General features: G+C 40.3%; 1 protein-coding gene across 9 annotated transcripts in view; it reads left to right on the top strand.

The window, feature by feature from the left end:
- BICD1 (BICD cargo adaptor 1) overlaps positions 1–17,656 on the top strand; it is a 187,233-nt gene that overhangs the window by 37,412 nt on the left and 132,165 nt on the right. The window lies entirely within an intron of this gene.

The following is a 17,656-nucleotide window of genomic DNA, read 5'->3' as shown; positions in this document are numbered from 1 at the left end:
TATTACATGCGTATCTCCCAGCTTGATCTGGTGGTGAGAATCAAAGTTGTCTGGAAATAACACCTGGTTGCTATGGGAACTTTGATAATGAATTTTGCAAAAGAAAACCAAATCTTAATATCTGAAGGCTGAGCTGAAAATTTGAGCCCAGTCCTATCTACTAGTGCAATTTTGAATCTTCTCAGACTCGTTTACCAGAATTGCTAGCTCTGGTGCAAAAGAATATGCAAGGCCTTTAAGTGCTTGGTCCTCTGCCTCCAAGTCCTGTACTAGGGCTCTGAGTGTGAACTCTCTGCCAACTGATAATAGCAAACACCTGCAAATGAAGAGAATGGTTAGAGAAAACACCAACCCTCAAAACCCTGCAGACAGCAGGGATCCTGAATTGTGTGGAAACTTCGAGATATTTCTGTTGCATGATCTCATCCTGACCTGGGGTTTGTTTGTGTGCGCAGTGCATGAGATGAGCCTGGCGCTGGGGAGGAGGTGCTGGAGTGCTGACTGAGATGCTGAAGTGTGGTTTGAGTTGCTCAGCTGCTCCTACAGCCCTCTTCAGTTCAATCTACTCCTTAGCAATTGCTCTGAGGTGCTGAAATAGGCTCTGCAGCCGCTGCCGAGCCACCCTCCAGACAAACTCAGCAGTTTTGAAGCCTCCAAAGGTCTCTTGTGTTGCTTGCTAGCTGTAGAGGGGGGCTTTGATTGCTTACTGCTTTAGTGCCTTTGTGCTCTTAGCCCACAAACCTGACTGAAAGGACAGAGAGAAGAGACAATATAGCTCAGTCAGGGAATTAATTTTAGAAAACACATCTTTCAGAATGCTAGCTGTCACTGAAACCTTTGCCTTTTGGAAACAGTTCTCGGCAATCTCCCTGAATTGCTGCTTCAAAGTATTTCCAAGGTTTCCACTCCAATTTTGTTCTATCCATAGCTAAACATCAGGTCCTGCAAGACAGCAGTTTGCTCTTAGGTGCTTCCATGGTTGCTTTGAAGAGATCAGCCTGTTTGAAATCAGGTGCTGATATATGCAGTAAGGAGAATTATGGGCATAAGTGGTAAGAAAACAACATCTTCAGTCTAAATATGAAGACTTAAAAATCTGTCTTGATGATGCTTCTTGGATGAAGTATAATTTTGTTGTTGCTTTATTCTTCTTGTCTGCCTATATCTATCTTGTGATAACTTATAATAAAACACAGGACACTGTAGTTTTGTTTTTGTAAATAGCATCTAGCACATAGTGAGAGCTTCTTTCTGTTGTAGTGGTCCAGCCAACAGCAATTAAGAAAACTTCCTGAGCTTTCCTCCCTGCTTCCCCCCTCCAAATGCCCTGAGATACTGAGCCTTTTAAAAACTAGCATTTATGTCTCCTCCTTCCATTATTTTTTCATATGATATGCCTTTGCAACTAAGTGATTTATTTCTGTTGTTGTTGTTAGGGCTATAAAATAAACTGTTCAAACATTTTTTGGATAGGCTGTTCTGTATGACCTGCACTTGGCTCTTCTTGGGTAAGAGATGGCTTTGCTGAACTGAAACATGTAATAACTGTCCATCAAAAAAAGAGGCAGAAGCTTTAGGCATTGGCACATTGGGATTTAGTTTGCTGTCTAAATCTGAATATCTGCAACATTTGGGAGTATTTGGATTTTAAGGTTTGATATACACTGCTATTTTAAAGTAGAAGACAGAAAATGTTATAGGGAACTAAAAAGGGAGAATTTAATTATATGTCACATCTGAAGTACACTGGTGTGACTAATCCATCCAAGCTGTGCATGTTTGGATTATTGCAGAATGATCTTCAGGGCATTCTAAGGGCATTGAATATTTGAAAACAATAAATAAAGCTTTACATTGTAATTTGGTACACCTAATATACTTTTAGTTATGCATTGACTGTTCCAAATGAGCTACCTTTTTGTGTTATAAGCCAAACAAACCCTCCTATTGTAAAATTTTCTCTACTTCATCTTCTCTGTCTTACAGACATTTTTTGAATTAGGCTAGTATCAGGTAATTCTGTGTCAATGATGAAAGGCTTTCCAAACTACTTAAGTTCTGATGATTTTCATTCAATGCAACTATGTATGGTAAACATAAATGCTTGTTTGGTGGACATGTGTTAATTTGCAGCCGCAGGTGATGTGGTCCATTTATGCATGCATTCAGTTATTTATTCAAAAATTGTAATAAGCTGGATGAAGCTCTACAAAATTCTTCTAATTTTCAGGAAATGTTGCAAGGAAATTGCTACTATGAGACTAAAATTCATAAGCAGTCTTTAAAAAAAAAAATCCCACAGAAAGTAATGCTTATGCTTCTGGGATTAGCTACGTATGCGTTCTCTATATCCTAACCACAGCAGTACTATTGGATTGGGAAGCTGCAGAAAAGAGCTTATAACATTCAGTAGGGTTTCAAAGAAAGCCATCACAGTTACAGTAACATTAATAAGGCTATAATAAGTGAGGCTAGGAAGGAAATGTGATCACTCTTATTGGAGCAAATGAAAAAGTGGTGAAAAGCAAACAAGGTTTCAAAGACCCACAGCTTTACTCAAGTCTGAAACCAAAGCATTAACTTCAAGCAAGCTATTGACTGAGAACAGTTCTTTTGTGAAATTTAAGTATCATCTCTTGGCATCCAGTCATGCTGCAGTAGGAGTACTGGGGGATGTGGTGCCTGCAAACAAGAGAGATCTGTAGCATCTGGTAATAGTTCTTATTGGCCTGACAAAACAAGGAGCTGTGCTGTACTCTGTATTGTAGAGTGCCTTCATGTGGCATTGAATTTGTTGACAATGTTAGCTGAACACACACATAACTAATAAATTTACATATTCTTTAAAAAAGTCACGATTTTCTTATGAAATGAATGCAATACACCTAGGAAGTTTTCAGTAGAGCTTATTTTGACTTCTGTTACACTTCTTATGATGTCCATCAATGAAGCGGATAATCTACATAATGCTTAAATGTGTAGTTAAGTGGGGAACCCCAGGACTGGTCTGAGTACAGACCTTTTTAAAATGAAATTTTAAGAGCCAGCAGAAAACATTCTTCCTTACAAGTATGTGATAAATCATGGGCAGAGAACAAGCTGTAGTCCCTCTTCTGTTTTTTGTAGAGAGATCTTAGATTCCAGTGACTTGCATCTCTGGCACAAATAAATGTAACTTATTGGCAATGTTTCAATTTCATAAGACCATTCCTAGGTTTTCCATGATGTAACACAGTAATCTGCAAAAAAATGGACTTCAGAAAGAGTGGGTTTGGGTCAACATTGGAAGCACCTTACCAAGACACTTTGATCCATTTAATTAAAAAAAAAAAAGTATGTCTGGTACTGTGCCTGCAATTTCTTTGTGTGTGGAAAACATAGGTGCAACTGTAGTATGGTTGTTTCACAGGTGCAGACCGTGTTCTCGTGTTTTGGCAGATTGAGTAGAAGCCCTTTGGAAAATGTGGTTCAATCCTTTTATAGCCTTTGTGTTTAACACATTATGTTAAATGTATTTGTGACTGTCCGTATGGCAGTGATAAATAGCTTATTGGATCAGAGGTCTGGGATAACTCAATAAGGAAACTTCTCCTTCAGTATGCTTATATCTGCTGATACCTGGAGGGATGTTATTCAATATCAGAGATGAAGTAAAGAACTCTCTAATAACTGGCAAATTGCTGTTTTAATCAGATAGGCAGACAAGAGACTTGGAGGAATTAAAAAATTAATTCTAAGCAATTTAGACTTAAAGTAATCACTTCCTGTAACATCTACCGAAGAGTAAGACCTCTTGCATATTTCTAAAAGCAGAAGTTTGGTGTAGCTAGCAGAGACTGGGGAGCTTCTCGTCCAAGCAATTACCTGTGTCAGCACCTTTTTCTGCACTCAGTAATATGAATAATTTAGTTCTTTGGTGATGTCAGTAAGAACTGTTTTCAAAGCTTCTTTACATTAACTTTCTAGTCCTTCTATATGGGCTTCTTCCTGCACCCCAAAATTGCATATGTGGAGCTGAAATCCTTCCTTAATGACTGCACCATTGGAGTGCAGGAGTCGCAGAGAAAGCAGTGCAGTGGTGGTGAAGTCCAGCTCCTATGCTTATTCCCTGAAGTGCTGATGCTAGTGGAGGGGCTGTGGCTTTTCTTGTAGCAGCCTGTTTTTTTCTGTACATTGCTATTCTGAATTGCTTGTGGATGATATGTTGCTGTATGTTTTTAGGGTGGCTTTATGTTGTTCACAGTGATGGACTGCCACTATAATTTTGGTGAAAGATTCACTGTAGGCTATTAGGGATTTAAGAGTATCAGTTGCCAGGCAGAAGTAGGGATATTTAACCTCTTTCATGTTTGTGCTTTCCAGCTTTGCTGAAACAGAGAAATCTTCTATGAGTATACTCATCCAGGTAAAACACTGTCACTAAAGTCCCATGTCTTGGTGCAGGAAAGGCACAGGAGGAGGGGGAGGAAAAAAAAAGAGCTTGGTATTAAGGAATGAGAATCTTGTTCAAATCTAAGTCAGTGAATATTGCTCAGGGGAGCAAACATGGTGGCAATGAATCTTTCCATGGTCCCGAGCCAGAAGAACTATGTATCTACAACGTAGAGTCTTCCAGCTGCAGGAAACACGATGCCTGCCTCTAGCAGGGTTGTTTTATCAAGTGAGCTTAGGTAACCTGTGGAGATGATGTCAGTTCAGCTGTCTTCTGTATTCTCCATCCCAGCGTATGAGGTTCAGGTAATTCTGCATCTTGTAGATATCACCCAACTAGAAAGCCAGCTCAATCCAAATACGTCGCATGGTCAGAGGACAGTGAGTTCTCACTCCCCAGCATTGGCAAAGAAACATGGAAAATGTAGTTAAAAGGACCATGTAGATGCAGACTAAACTAGCAATGATCCCCTCTGAATAAAATGCAGGCAGAAGGCCAGCAAGGGAGAAATAGGTTCTCAGTTTCCTGCTCTTAGTTTCCAAAATGTTTTTTATCTTTGCCTCCGAGAATGGTGCAGGGCTCTCGGAGCCAAAGCTCTTCTGAGTGGAGGGTGGCTGAACTGAAGGAAAGCGGTGAAATAGAGGGGCTCACTGACACAGCTGTTAGAGGGCAGGTTCGCTTCTAGCTGAGCAATGCTGATGTTGCTGAGGAAGGGGAAATGAGGCAGAGGAGCTCACTGAGGAGTGTGTCAGGGACTAAGGAGGGCAGTCCCATCTCTAAAGTAGGAGCCCCAGTCTACTTGCAGGAGAGCAATGATGTGATGATGAGGAAACTGAATGTAATAACGAGTCCTTCTTGTAACATGTCCCATTGCACTGAAAATATCTTCCCAGGACTGTGCTCTTTGAAATAGGGGGAAATATTAAATTACTAAGAATATATTAAAACCTGGTTCTTTTTGGTGTTGGGGTGATGGTGGGCTTCACAAGGTGTTTGGATAGGTTCCTAGGAAAGGAAGGAGAGGACCGAGTGGTCAAGGTCTCTTGCCTGTATCCTTGGCACAGTGAATCCAGAGGTTCTGGAAACTAAAAACTCAGGCAGTAACTCCTCTGCTGTGCTTTCTGTAAGTCTTCTTTTGTCTCAGCTGTAATTAGGTGGGAAATAGAAAGGAAGAGTGGGACCAAATGGAGTGCTATTTAAACATGCACAAAGGGAAAGAAAGCCAAAACATGGTATACGTATTTCTGCGCTAATACCAGAAAACTAAGAAGTAAATGTGGGAACTAAACACTCATCTTTAAAAGTGGATATTGACATAATATGCATCATAAACTTGGTAGGAAGATGATGAATGGTGGGATAATACAGTATCAAAATATAGAGAAAGACAGAGTAGGCTGAGCTGACAGAGAAACTGTGCTGCATGCTAAAGCTTAAAGTCAAGTCAGATCAGCAGCCTGCCACAAGTAACATAAAATCCCAGTGAGTTTAGACATAGAAAAATATGGAAGTAGGACTGTATTATTGCTATCGGTTTGGTTACACCAACAGTGATACAGAGGAAGATGGGAGAGACTATAGAGAGATCAGGTACAACAGCTGTGTTGTACCTTATCCCGTGTGCCTTTAATGTCTGTCTGGATTGGGTGCCTGTCACACTGGGTTGAGATACTGCGACTAAGCTCTAGACACTGTCGGTAACAGCTTCATGGACTGACTAGTAGAGGGAATTCATAAGGGGACAGACAGCATCTGATTCCTGAGCGCACATATGGTTTCAAAATGTCACGGTAGAAAAGCTGCCCTGTGATAGCAAAGGCAGCGTGCATAAATTCAGCATCTCTGCAGGGGCAGCAAAAGCCAGAAGACTCCCTCCCAGAAGCTAATGACAGCCCTATCGAGAAAGCAGACAAGGAGGATGTTTGCTTGGGTTTGTGGTGTTGTCCTGGCTTGCTTGTTTGTTTTTAAACAAACACTGAAAGGTGTAGTTAAGGGTCAAGCCTTTGTGGTGGTTTAAAGACATTGTATTGGTGACTCCAAGAAAAAGAGTATATTCTGTTAGGAAATGAAATAAAGGAAAAGTGAAAACTGTGGTTATATAGAAAGAAAAAAGAGGGTATTATAACAAAAAGACCCCAAACAAAACTAAAAAACCTAACAAAACTAACCCCAAAGTCTCCTTTGAAAAGTAGAAGTTGGATCCAAATGGGGAATGTAAGAAGTAACAGAAACCTGGCAGGTCAGATTTTATACTTTTTGTATGTCTACATAAATGCACAGTATTTTATTTGCAAATAGATTGTAAGTAGGAATACTGTCACTGATTCCCCTGCCTCTCCCCTCCACCTACCCCCTCCCCCCCACCCCAGGCCAATAGACCGCTGTAGTGGGGATGGCGGTTTGTTCTTTTTTTAAAAAACACTCAGAGAAGATAGTCACATTAGTAAAATCAAATTATTTTACTTTTGCCGTCCAAGTGGAGAATGCCACAATCCTCCTCTATGAGGGAGGGGGGTTCCAAAGGATTTGTCTCTGTCTGTAGAAGAAGTGACTGGAGGAACAAATAAGTAAAAGAGATAATAACAAGTCATCACGGTGATATGGTATGCATCAAAGACTGGAAAAGCTACTTGTGATAAGTAACTGCTCACCTTAATATGATCCTGCACCAGAAGACTGAGAGGATGGTAACGGGTGGGAGGAGGCAGAGTTTCCAGGGAAGACCAAAAAGCCCATTGTCTGTATTGGGGAGATTCTTGAAAGTAACCTCAATTAATAGAATTAACCTTTGGATAAGCGTGATGCATAGCAGAATAGTCAGTATGGCTTTTGCAACAACAACTTTTGCCTCATTTATTTATTGGAATTCTTTGAAGCACATGATGAACATGTGAACAAAGATGACTCCCAGGTGATGCGATATACTTGGATTTTCCATAGGTATTTGACAAAAATCCCCCACCACTCTTCATTTAAAAAAAAAAAATTCCAACACTGCAATGGACTAGTAAGTCTTCATATGAATTAATAATGGATGAAAAATTACAAAGTGCAGGTATCAGTAAAATGGGCAAATCTCATGGTGAAGATAAAGCACCAGTCTCTAGGTTTCTGCTGGAGCCTGTGCTGCTCGATATATTGACGAATAACCTGGAAAAGGCAGTGAACAGTGAAGTGATCAAGTTGCTGATGATACTTAAGTATTCAGGGTAGTCAAACAGAGACTTAACTGAAAAATTGCAGACAGGCTTTATGAGTTTGAGCAACTGGGCAATAGAAGAGCAAATGAGAATCAATGTATTGATTTGAGCTGCCAGTTTCCCTTCAGAAGGGATGTTGTAAGGTTATAAAAGACATTCTTACAAAAACAGCCTCTCAGTAGTGGTCAAACCACCCCCCTTCCCCCCCCCCCCGCCAATGGTAAGAGTTATTAGGGAAGGAATGGAGAACCATCCAAAAACTTCACAGTGGTCCTATATAGGGCAGTGGTGCACCCATGTCTTGAATACTGTGTGCAGTTCTGACCCCCGTTTCCTATGGTCTGCCATTTCTAAAATGATACAGCCTAACTGGACGAGGTATGGACAAGAGCAACAAGGGTGATTAAAGGCACAGAATGATTTCTGAAACCAGAAAGATGAACTACAAAACGATTCTTCAGGCTGGAAAAGAGCTACAGTGGCAGGGATATGATGGAGGTCTATGTGTTTGTGACTGTCAGAGGGGAGTACCTACGCAATGACTGTTTACTGAGTCCTCCAGCAGAAGAGCTAGCAGCTTCAAGCATAACTGGTAGGCTACAGGTTCAAAGCACATGAAAGAAATCCTTTTCTGCACAACGTTGTTAGGCTGTGGAGCTTGTCACGTGGCACTTTGCTGCGTTGTTTCACAAAATGACGGAACAGTTTTCAGAAATATCTGTTGAAGGCTGTTAAATAGGAGGATGGCATTTCTGGCTCAGGAAGTCCCAGATGTGCAAGCTAGTGCATATTCTGAGGAGGTCTTGGTGCATGCTTTGCCTCCTTATGAGCAGCTTCCCTAGGGCTCTACTATTGCTGGCTGTTGAAGAGCATAGGTGGGCTTTTGCCTGGCTTGTACAGCCTTTCATACCTCACTGGAAATAGAAAACAAGTGTATATATGGACAAATACCTGTAAATTACACTAATATTCTGAAGACTTTGGTTTTTTTTAATAGCATTTACAGACAAATCCTCTCGTCATCCCTTATATTTCTAGGGCTACTTTTAGAGCTGCTGCCTTGAAAGAAGCAGGCGAGAGCTCTGCTTTGCTGTAGGTAAAGCAGTTAGGACTCTAGATCATGCCTGTTCACCAAAAGCAAGCTTACCAAAGAGTAGACGGGATCATTGGTGAATGAAAAGTGAATTAAATGCTGTTTTGTTTAGGGTTGTGTAATGGGTTGGCTTTTTTAGATCCCTGAGCTGGCAGTCAGCACGGTTGCATGTATCCTAGTGATGATGGGAGTGCGAAAGTGGGAATGGGTGGTCAGGAGGAGGACCAGGGAAGGCTGTTCATGGAAGCAGCCTGTGCTTGGCTTAGACTGTCAAGCTGTGTGCACCTTGGCCTGCTCATGGAAGGCACGTGCACCTACCTAATCTTTGCACGAAAGTTGCATTTATTCAATCAAAATTGCTTAGCTTTTTGGAAACTGGTATAAAATTGCGGGTAGAGTTTCATAAACTTATGTGACCCTGTTAGTTAATAGATGAGCTTGCATTAGCAAATAATATCTTTAAGTTAAAATGTTGATAACCATAACCAAATTATAATTAATGACAAGAGGTTTTGCAGCAATTATACAATAGGAATTTAAAAGAAAGTAACTCATAGGTTAGGCTGCAGATACTTTGTTGTATCTGCATTGCCACAGGGCTCAGAACCCTCAGGAAGGCTTCTCTGGAAATCTTTCATGTTCTTCCATTGACAATGTGACCCAGCAACCATTTAAAGAGCTGGACTCTTTAAATGATTTCTATTTTGGGTGTTTTCAGGGCAGAACAGAAGAATAAGGCTGGCACCAGGAAATATAGGAAGAGACAGGTCATTCACTTCATACAAAGTAGGTTAATGTTCCCCACCGCCCCGGGTAAGCTCTTGGCTCCCCAGCATTCGTATCAGCTGCAGATGGGATGGGGAGTGGAAACTGTGCATCACCCTCTTGGCCAAAGGAGTGAAGTGACTGAGAAAGAGAGGCTTGTCTGAGGCTAAGTAGTGGATGATGGAAGTTCACTGGTTAGCTGAAAGAAAAGTTGCGTGATTTGCTGAACCTTATAGTGGTTAAAGAAAGTCTGTGCTGAATTAAAACAGAAGTGTGAGAAACAGCTTTAAATAATGCAAAGCAGGTAATTAGGACTGGTGATCTATGAAGTTGTGTTTTTTATAGCAAAGTGTTTTCCAGTACGGCTTTGAAAAGCATGTTGTCTGCCCTCAAACGTGTGGTGAAAGTCTGTTCCTGTTGGCGGATCTTTCTCTTTCTTTTCTGACCTGTATCAGTGCCTTTAAACTCTTCTGCTCTCTTTCTATAGCACATGGGAGTTGGTGTTTGCTGTCCCTAATGATTTAGGGTACTGGAAACTGGCCTGTACAGGGTATGTATTTGCAAAATGGATAACTTTAAAATCACTTTTTTAGCATACTTAATCACCATAATATTGTTTTTAAAGGAAAAGAATTCAAAATAATATGCATTTCTTCAAAAAGGATAACTTTTTATTTTAAAGAATTGTAAAAAATGGTGATAATTTTTACTTAAAGGTAATATCTAATAATGAAGACCTACAGAACAAAATATTAGTTGTCCAGGTTTAAAATAGTCATTATAGTAATTAATAACATTAATATTCTTAGTAGCTAGTGCTTAACATATAATCAGCTTTTAGTGGTTTTTCACTAATTCTCCTAGTGTCATTTTGTGTATATTTAATTGAGCTAGCATGGCTAATTCAATTTCTTTATCAAGTCTGCCCATGGCAAAGGTTTGTGAAGCTATTTCCATTGTTGAGCTGGAATGTGAGGATGACCCTTCCCTCTCTATAAACCGATCGGTTCCTTTAATGCTGCAAGGTGCCCTGAAATCCATTACTTGTGCTGCAAAGTACCTCTTGATTGAATTACACTACTTATGTTTCTGCCTGTGCAAGCTCTTTTGTTCCTTTTTAGCTGTCCTGAAAAAATACTAAAATGTTTTCTGGTTTTGCTTTTTCTGTTTCCTGTTCAATTCATGATTTTTTTTAAATTTTTGTTTTTAGTCTTGCGGCTGCATGTAAAAGGGGGGGGGGGGGAATCTAAGGACTGTGTGGCAGGAGCTACCCAATTCCTGCTAAGCTCCTTCACATGCTGGGTGGAAATCTTCATCAGTACTGTGCATGACCACAGTTTGGTCAAGCTCATAGCTTAAACTATTGCCATGATGCAATAATTTGAGGGGATACTGCTGCCAGCACCAGGACCCTGCATGCCTGTTAGCAGCCAAAGCAGCTAGAGAAACTGTCCACATAGTGCCTGGGTGTTACCACTGACATCCTTGCCCCCAGGACTGTATTCTCTGGGCTTTAGAGAATAAGTTTCCTGCCTGCTTGCCTAGCTTCTGTAGCATCACTGCTGTTTGTGGAGAGGATGGGAGGGACTTGTTTATTTTTCTATGTAATGTAATCTTGAAAGGTGCCAGGAAGGTTGGAAATGATGAAAGCTCTGAGGAATTAAAGAGCAAGAGTGAAGACTGATACTGCACTAGATGGATTTTTTTTTCAATTACATTTAAACTTCCTTTACCATAGAAGCACTGTGACTCAGCTTCATAAATCATGGAGGATAGAAACTGTTTTTAGAGAATCTTCTTGAATAAGGGTTCTTGTTTTATGATGAGTGAATTCATTTCCCTGTAGGTGTTCTGGCTCTGATGACCCAGACACACTCTTTTACAAAATATTTTAATTATTCTTCTTTTCTTATGCTCACTTCAGTGAAAAAGGGATGGACTCTTTGAAACACTTGAGTTGTGATACAAAACAGGAACAAATCTGACTGACCTAACTAAAATGAAGAAGTAGAGTGCATCTGAGGATTCTCTGGTGGTATCTCCTACGCAGGCATGAAAAAACCCAACCAAACCAAAGCACTAAACCATTTTAAGATCACCTCAGATTTGAAGTACTTGGAAGCAGAGATGGTACTTCGCAAATTCTAGTGTGTGCTTTAGATGTTTTTTTTCTGAGAAAAATAATTGCACATAAAGTAATGAGTAAAATTGTTCAATAAAATAAGGGTTTTTTTCCTAAACACCACAAAAAATCTGTGATTGTCACACACAGGATTGCAGGTCTTATGCTTGGAGCATAAACTTTTTTTATATGTATCTTTATAGCATCTTCAGTTCAGTGATAATGTAGTTATTCAGATAGTGTTTAAACAGCAAAATGGATGGGTTTTTTTTAAATCTGTTTCCTAAAGTGGAGACTATCAATTTTATTACTTTTACAGTGGAAATTTGTGGGATCAATGAAGATCTGATGTCCACAAGCCTTTCTTTGGTTGAAAGCATTTGCCATCTTTAAAAAAAAAAAAAAAAAAAATCCAACAAAAAACTCCCCCAAAAAACTTCCCTGTGATAACACAAAATCCATGTCCTATACATGAATATGTATTAAAGCTTGACTGCACTTGACTATTAATCTTAAAAAAATATTTTTCTGTATGAATATTTCTGAAGAGAATAGGACAGCTTATGAATGGCATAGTTTTTTATGGACGTATACCTTCTACTAGAACTACATTTGCACAGTTAGCTTCCCTCAGAGGTGAAATGTATTTACCCACTGCATCCTTCATTTTGGCCATCTGGCAGCGGTCCCTTTACTGGCAAATAATGATTATTTTTTTTCCCCGAGGCTTTTACCTGTTTGCAGCTGGATAAAGCACAAACAGAACTAAGTAATCCTTATTTGTAGTGGGGCATTGTCCAAAAATAGAGGGTTCTGAGCCAGAGATCAAAGAAGGTTACTATTTTAGAAAAGATACAGATTTGGCAGGAGGGTTTTATCTGAAGGAAAGTTGTATGGTTTCTACATAAAGTTCTGGGCTTTGCGAATCTGACAGATGGTGGTGTCATTTTTCAGGATTATGACTCATCTCGTATATTCTAACTATAGTTATAACATATATTTTTTTAGAGGTATCTCATAACTTATTCACTGATATGAGTTTTCGCAGCTGTCTGCAGGATGAAGATTTTCTCAGCACTTCAAATGTGGGGCAACTAGTTCTTTAAGTGGGATCCTGCTCAGGGACTAGCTCTGGATTTGGAGAAAAGGGTTACATGGACCAAAGGTGCATTGCTATAGCTTTTCTCATTGTTTTAGCTTTCGAAATCTGCCGAGGTCCCTGCCGTTTGCAGAGGAAGTCAATGAGAGGGTAGCGTGTATCAAACATGGGGGGAGGAAGAGGGGAATTGCCTCAAATACATCATACTGAGATGTATGAGATTATTCACCATGTTTTCCACTTCATGAGCTCATCTGCCTGCAGTTATGGTATAAAAGGTAAAGATGATGAATAACAACAAATGTTGCAATTTTCAAAACCTGGACTAAAAGACAGGTTTTTTTTAGACACTTGGTAGGGTTGCACCCCCCAAAAAAAGATGCTTGTTACTTCTCTTTTCCTTATTGGAAACATGATTCTATTAATCATGATGATGTAAGAAGGTGTGAGATAGCAAATGAGAGCTGGCTGTGATTTGAGGGAGGGAAGGAAGGGGACTAGAGTTTGTCACTGTCCTGCAGGGCATGGGAGAGAAGAAAAAAGCAAGAAGAGGTTTGGGGTTCAGTGAAGGAGTCTAGTAGCAAAACCTTTTGCCACCAGAATTTCCTTGGTCACTTCAATCAGTTCTGAGTTTCCAGTGTCTGCAGCTTGGTAAAGGAAATACTACTCTTCTCCTGCAATCAGTGGGAGCTGATGAATTTTCAGCATATGATTTAAAGTGGGCAACCTTGACATTTAAATACAGTGGGCGTACTTTTAACCATTTGGGGGGGGGGGGGGGAATTGTATTTGACTCTCATAATGAGAAGAGAGAGAAGAAAAGAACAAGGTCTCTGACCACACAAACCTTTGAAATGGGCACTGAAATGTTGATTTAGTGCTGCAGCACCTTGTTCTGTAACTCTTGCAACTCTGGCAGCCTTGCCTGCTTGCTTAGGACATGCCTGCTGCACTGAGATGTTTTCTCCTTAGATGATGTAATAAACAATGACTGGAATTAGGCATGACCTGTTTTCCCCTTAGTGTTAGTGATGTTAGTGACTGTCACGGAACGCAGAATTTTAAACACGTTTTGTTGCTTGGAAAAACAAAACAAACCAAAAACCCCTTCATAATGATATTGGCTGTTGTACTGCATGACCCTGAGTGTAGTTTACTGTATAACAAAGAGGTATTTTGCTTCCAGATGACAGCATGGAGGAACATTAGCAGAATCAATATCACATTAAAGATTCAGGCTCCATTAGGTTGATATGACAGATTATTTTCTCTGAGTGCTGACATCATGCTTGGTTACATCCATTCCTGGATCTTTGAGGTAGCCATAGAGCTGACTCAGCCCTCCTGAGAACTTCAGTCTCTCAGGAGATCCTCCCTTGTGCCTCCTCCTGCGGTGCCGTCCCTTCCGGTGCGGTCGCCCAGGTATCTTCACAGAGGCTGCAGCCATCCAGATGTCCTAGCACTGCTGTCTGTCCTGGGGTTGGTGCTGGCTGGGATGCTCGAGGCAGTCCTTGCAGGCCTTGCCAGGAGGCAGAGTTATCCAAAAGGGGAAGGTAGGTTGGAAGTGGTCTGTAGAATGCCACCAAAGGAAGGGTGATGTTGGGGAGGTCCACAGGAGAGAGGATTTCTTTATTGTTTCTATAATGACTTGCTTGATAAGGTGTGGTGCAATAGCAGGGTACTGAAGTGGGACTAACGAGACTCAGCTTTGCTCTGTAGTTATGTCTCTGGCTCACTTTGTGGCCTTGAGGAATTTGCTCTCAACTTTCCCCTCTCCCCATAGGTAAATCAGGAAAATAATGCTTATTTATCTTTTTATAGTACTTTGAGATGCCCAACGGAAAGGTGGTAAGTAGTGTTATTCATAGACTTGCTTCTCTTTCCCATTTCTCTTATTAATTTTTGTACATTAAAATTAAATATTTACATATCCTACTCTGGGAAGATTAATTTCTCACTTAAAGAAGATGTTTCATGCTTGCCAAATTATATTGCGTTAATGACAGTTATGCCAATGTGCTGCTGGAGAGGATACATCAAAGGAAAATGACAAAATTATTTGAATTTCAAAGGCACAATGTTTACCGCGTTGTGTGCAATGGCTGGTAGGAAGGGACTTCCCTGATAGTGTTCAGCTGTGTTTCTAGGAGACTGTTGGTCTCCATTAACACAATTCCTTCAAAGCCCAGGAGTAACAATTTGCAAAGTCGTTTATGCAATTAAAGAGTCTTCGTAATTATGTTAACAGATCTTGTAAAGCTTTATCGAGTGGGAAGGTAAGGCGACAGTTTGTAAAAAGCAGCTGCATAACTTATTCATCTACAAATAAGATCAGTGATTTAAGTTTCTAACTATATGTTTAGATTGTCTAACTCTATACTCCTGGTATTTAATTTTGGGTATGTGATTAGAAAACTTCACTTTAAAATGTGATTTTAAAATGTCTAATCAGCTATTCCTTCTTCAATTCAATTCTCCATCAATGCAGAATTTCATCTTCCCCTCACTAATGAAGTAGTAAATAAATCAATACAAATTACTTGCAGTCACAAAGTCTACTGAGTTATAAGCTTATGCAACACCACAGAGTCCACAAATGCATTGTTTTAGTGCCTCAGCTCTTGTTTGTGAAGCAGCAAGTTGGCAGGGGAGGTAATAAGGCTGGCGGGAAAGTTAACAAGGCAAAACTTCCCTTCTGGAAGTCTGTGTTGGACTCTTTCCTGCTGTTCTGTTTGGAACATGCTCTATGGACTTCCCAGCCATGCCCATCCTCCACCATCAGGAAGCACGTGAGCCGAGGCTCCCGGGTCTGCTGGCAGTACCCATGTGGACTTCCTAGCGCTCTGTGCTTCAGGCCGCTGCTCCTGCTGCCCGTGTCCTGAGATGCTGGTGCTGCTGGGAAGCGCTATCAGCGGTGGTGTTTCTCTCCTCTTTGTTTGGACTTTTCCATCACTTTCTGCTTCTGGTACTCCCAGTGTTTTTCCTTTTGGAAAAGGATTGCTGCTTTACAGAGAAATGGGTTTAACAATCAGGAGGAAGCAGATGACCAGTCATCAGTATAAAATATATATGAAGTATATGTATATCTGTAAATTTTATAAGTTATAATATACAATATTTATAAAATTACATATGTGTAAAACATGCATATGGTGTGTGTGTATATACATACACATATATACACACACCATATATATATGTATATAAATAAAAGGTTTAAATCCTGTACAGAGGAGGTTCAAAACTGCTCGGAGGAAAATGTGTTCTGAATCTGATATAACTTGTCATTTTATTACTACTGACGTGTTTATTTTTTGGTGGAGCCTGGAGGCTCTATGCAAGATTATGGCACTCTATAAAACACATAGTAATCTCTTCAAGACAGGAGCTGAATAAACAAGGTGAAATGAAGGTAGAGGATGAGCAGGCACAGAAAAGATACCTGGACTCTGCTGGCCTTTGCTTTTACCTACACATATGTATAGTTAAAAGCATTAGCTTCCCAAAATAATGATATAACATAATTGTATGTTTTTATGAGCTAAGACATTATGTTATGAGAACTTTTGGTGATCACTAGTAGATTTTTTTGAAGTTCATTAAAATTGTTTGCTAAAAAATTTCTGTTGTAGTGAAAACAATTTTTCTCTTTTTTAAAATTCAAATTGCTTGTCAGTAATTGGAAAAAACCTAATGTGGTTTTGGAGAGCAGTATGCTGCTTTATTGATATTTCTGGTTTTCAAGATTAAATCAGTGGGAATTATACAGTGCTCTGGGAAACTTACAGCTAGCGGTAACCAAGCAGAGATGGAAACCTCCCCAAGCAGTCGCACACCTGCGTAAGGAGGTGGTGCAGTGCTGGAGGTGGAGCCCAGCAGTGTGGCTGTGGCAGTGCACACTTGTTCTGCTATAACTGGTCATAGTCTGACTGAACTTGATGCATTTCAAATTATGTCTAGATCGGATCAGTGGCAGAGCTGGAAAGGAAACTGAATTTTCAGTCTCGTTCACTTAGTAAGCTTCAGCTTGATCCATCCTAGGAATAGTTGGGAGCTTAGTTTGTCTCAAGGTGTTGTGATTTGAAAAATTATTTGATAGACTTGTCTGAAGGCAATTTTTCATTGCATTTTGTATGATGTATGTCTAGCAGAGCTTGTGCTGTGACTGCTGAACCGCAGCAGCTCTACTCAGTCTGTCTGAGCTGTTGCTTCCTCTAATTTAAATTACAGATTTTGTTTCCTAAAATGGATGTTCCCTGCCTTCCTAGGGCATGACTCTATTTTTGAAGGAGTTGGTGAGAGACGCTCATGTTTGACTGCCCTTTGAGTTTCTTGCACAATACAACCCAGTTTGCAATATACACAGTCATTTCTATGGCCTTTTGTACCCCACCACAAAAACAAAAAAATCAGAAAGAAATGCTTATTTACTGAACCAGAAAGGAAAACCAACAAGTGATGCAAAGACAATCACTCACCACCTCCCACCAGTAGACTGATGACAAGCAGTGGCTACCTTGGGCAGACTGTCTTCCAGTTTTATCGCGGAGTCTGATGTTATGTGGTCTGGGGTGTATCCACCTGTTTGGCCAGTTGGGGTCAGCTGTCTTAGCTGTGCCCCATCCCAGCCTCTTGCCCACCCCACTCGCTGGAGGGGCAGAGTGGGAAACAGAGGAGGCCTTGATATTGTATAAGCACAGCTCAGCAACAGCTAAAACGCCGGTGAGTTATCAATGTTGGTGCTTGGGTTTTGGATCTGTGGCTAAACCAGTGGGCTGCTGTGAAGAAAGTTAACTTCATCCCAGCTGCACCCACTACACCATGATATGATTTGCATCAGCATCTGTAAGCTAATATTTAACTGAGGGCAATTTTTAACATAATCCAACTTTTGTTTAACTTATTGTAACTGTGGGTAGTAGGTAGAAAATAAATACTTGGTTTC

This window comes from Nipponia nippon, unplaced genomic scaffold, assembly GCF_047370975.1.
Source record: "Nipponia nippon isolate SJK-2023a ecotype South Korea unplaced genomic scaffold, ASM4737097v1 scaffold_3, whole genome shotgun sequence".
NCBI classification, from domain to species: domain Eukaryota; kingdom Metazoa; phylum Chordata; class Aves; order Pelecaniformes; family Threskiornithidae; genus Nipponia; species Nipponia nippon.
This window is presented reverse-complemented; position numbering and strand designations above follow the sequence as displayed.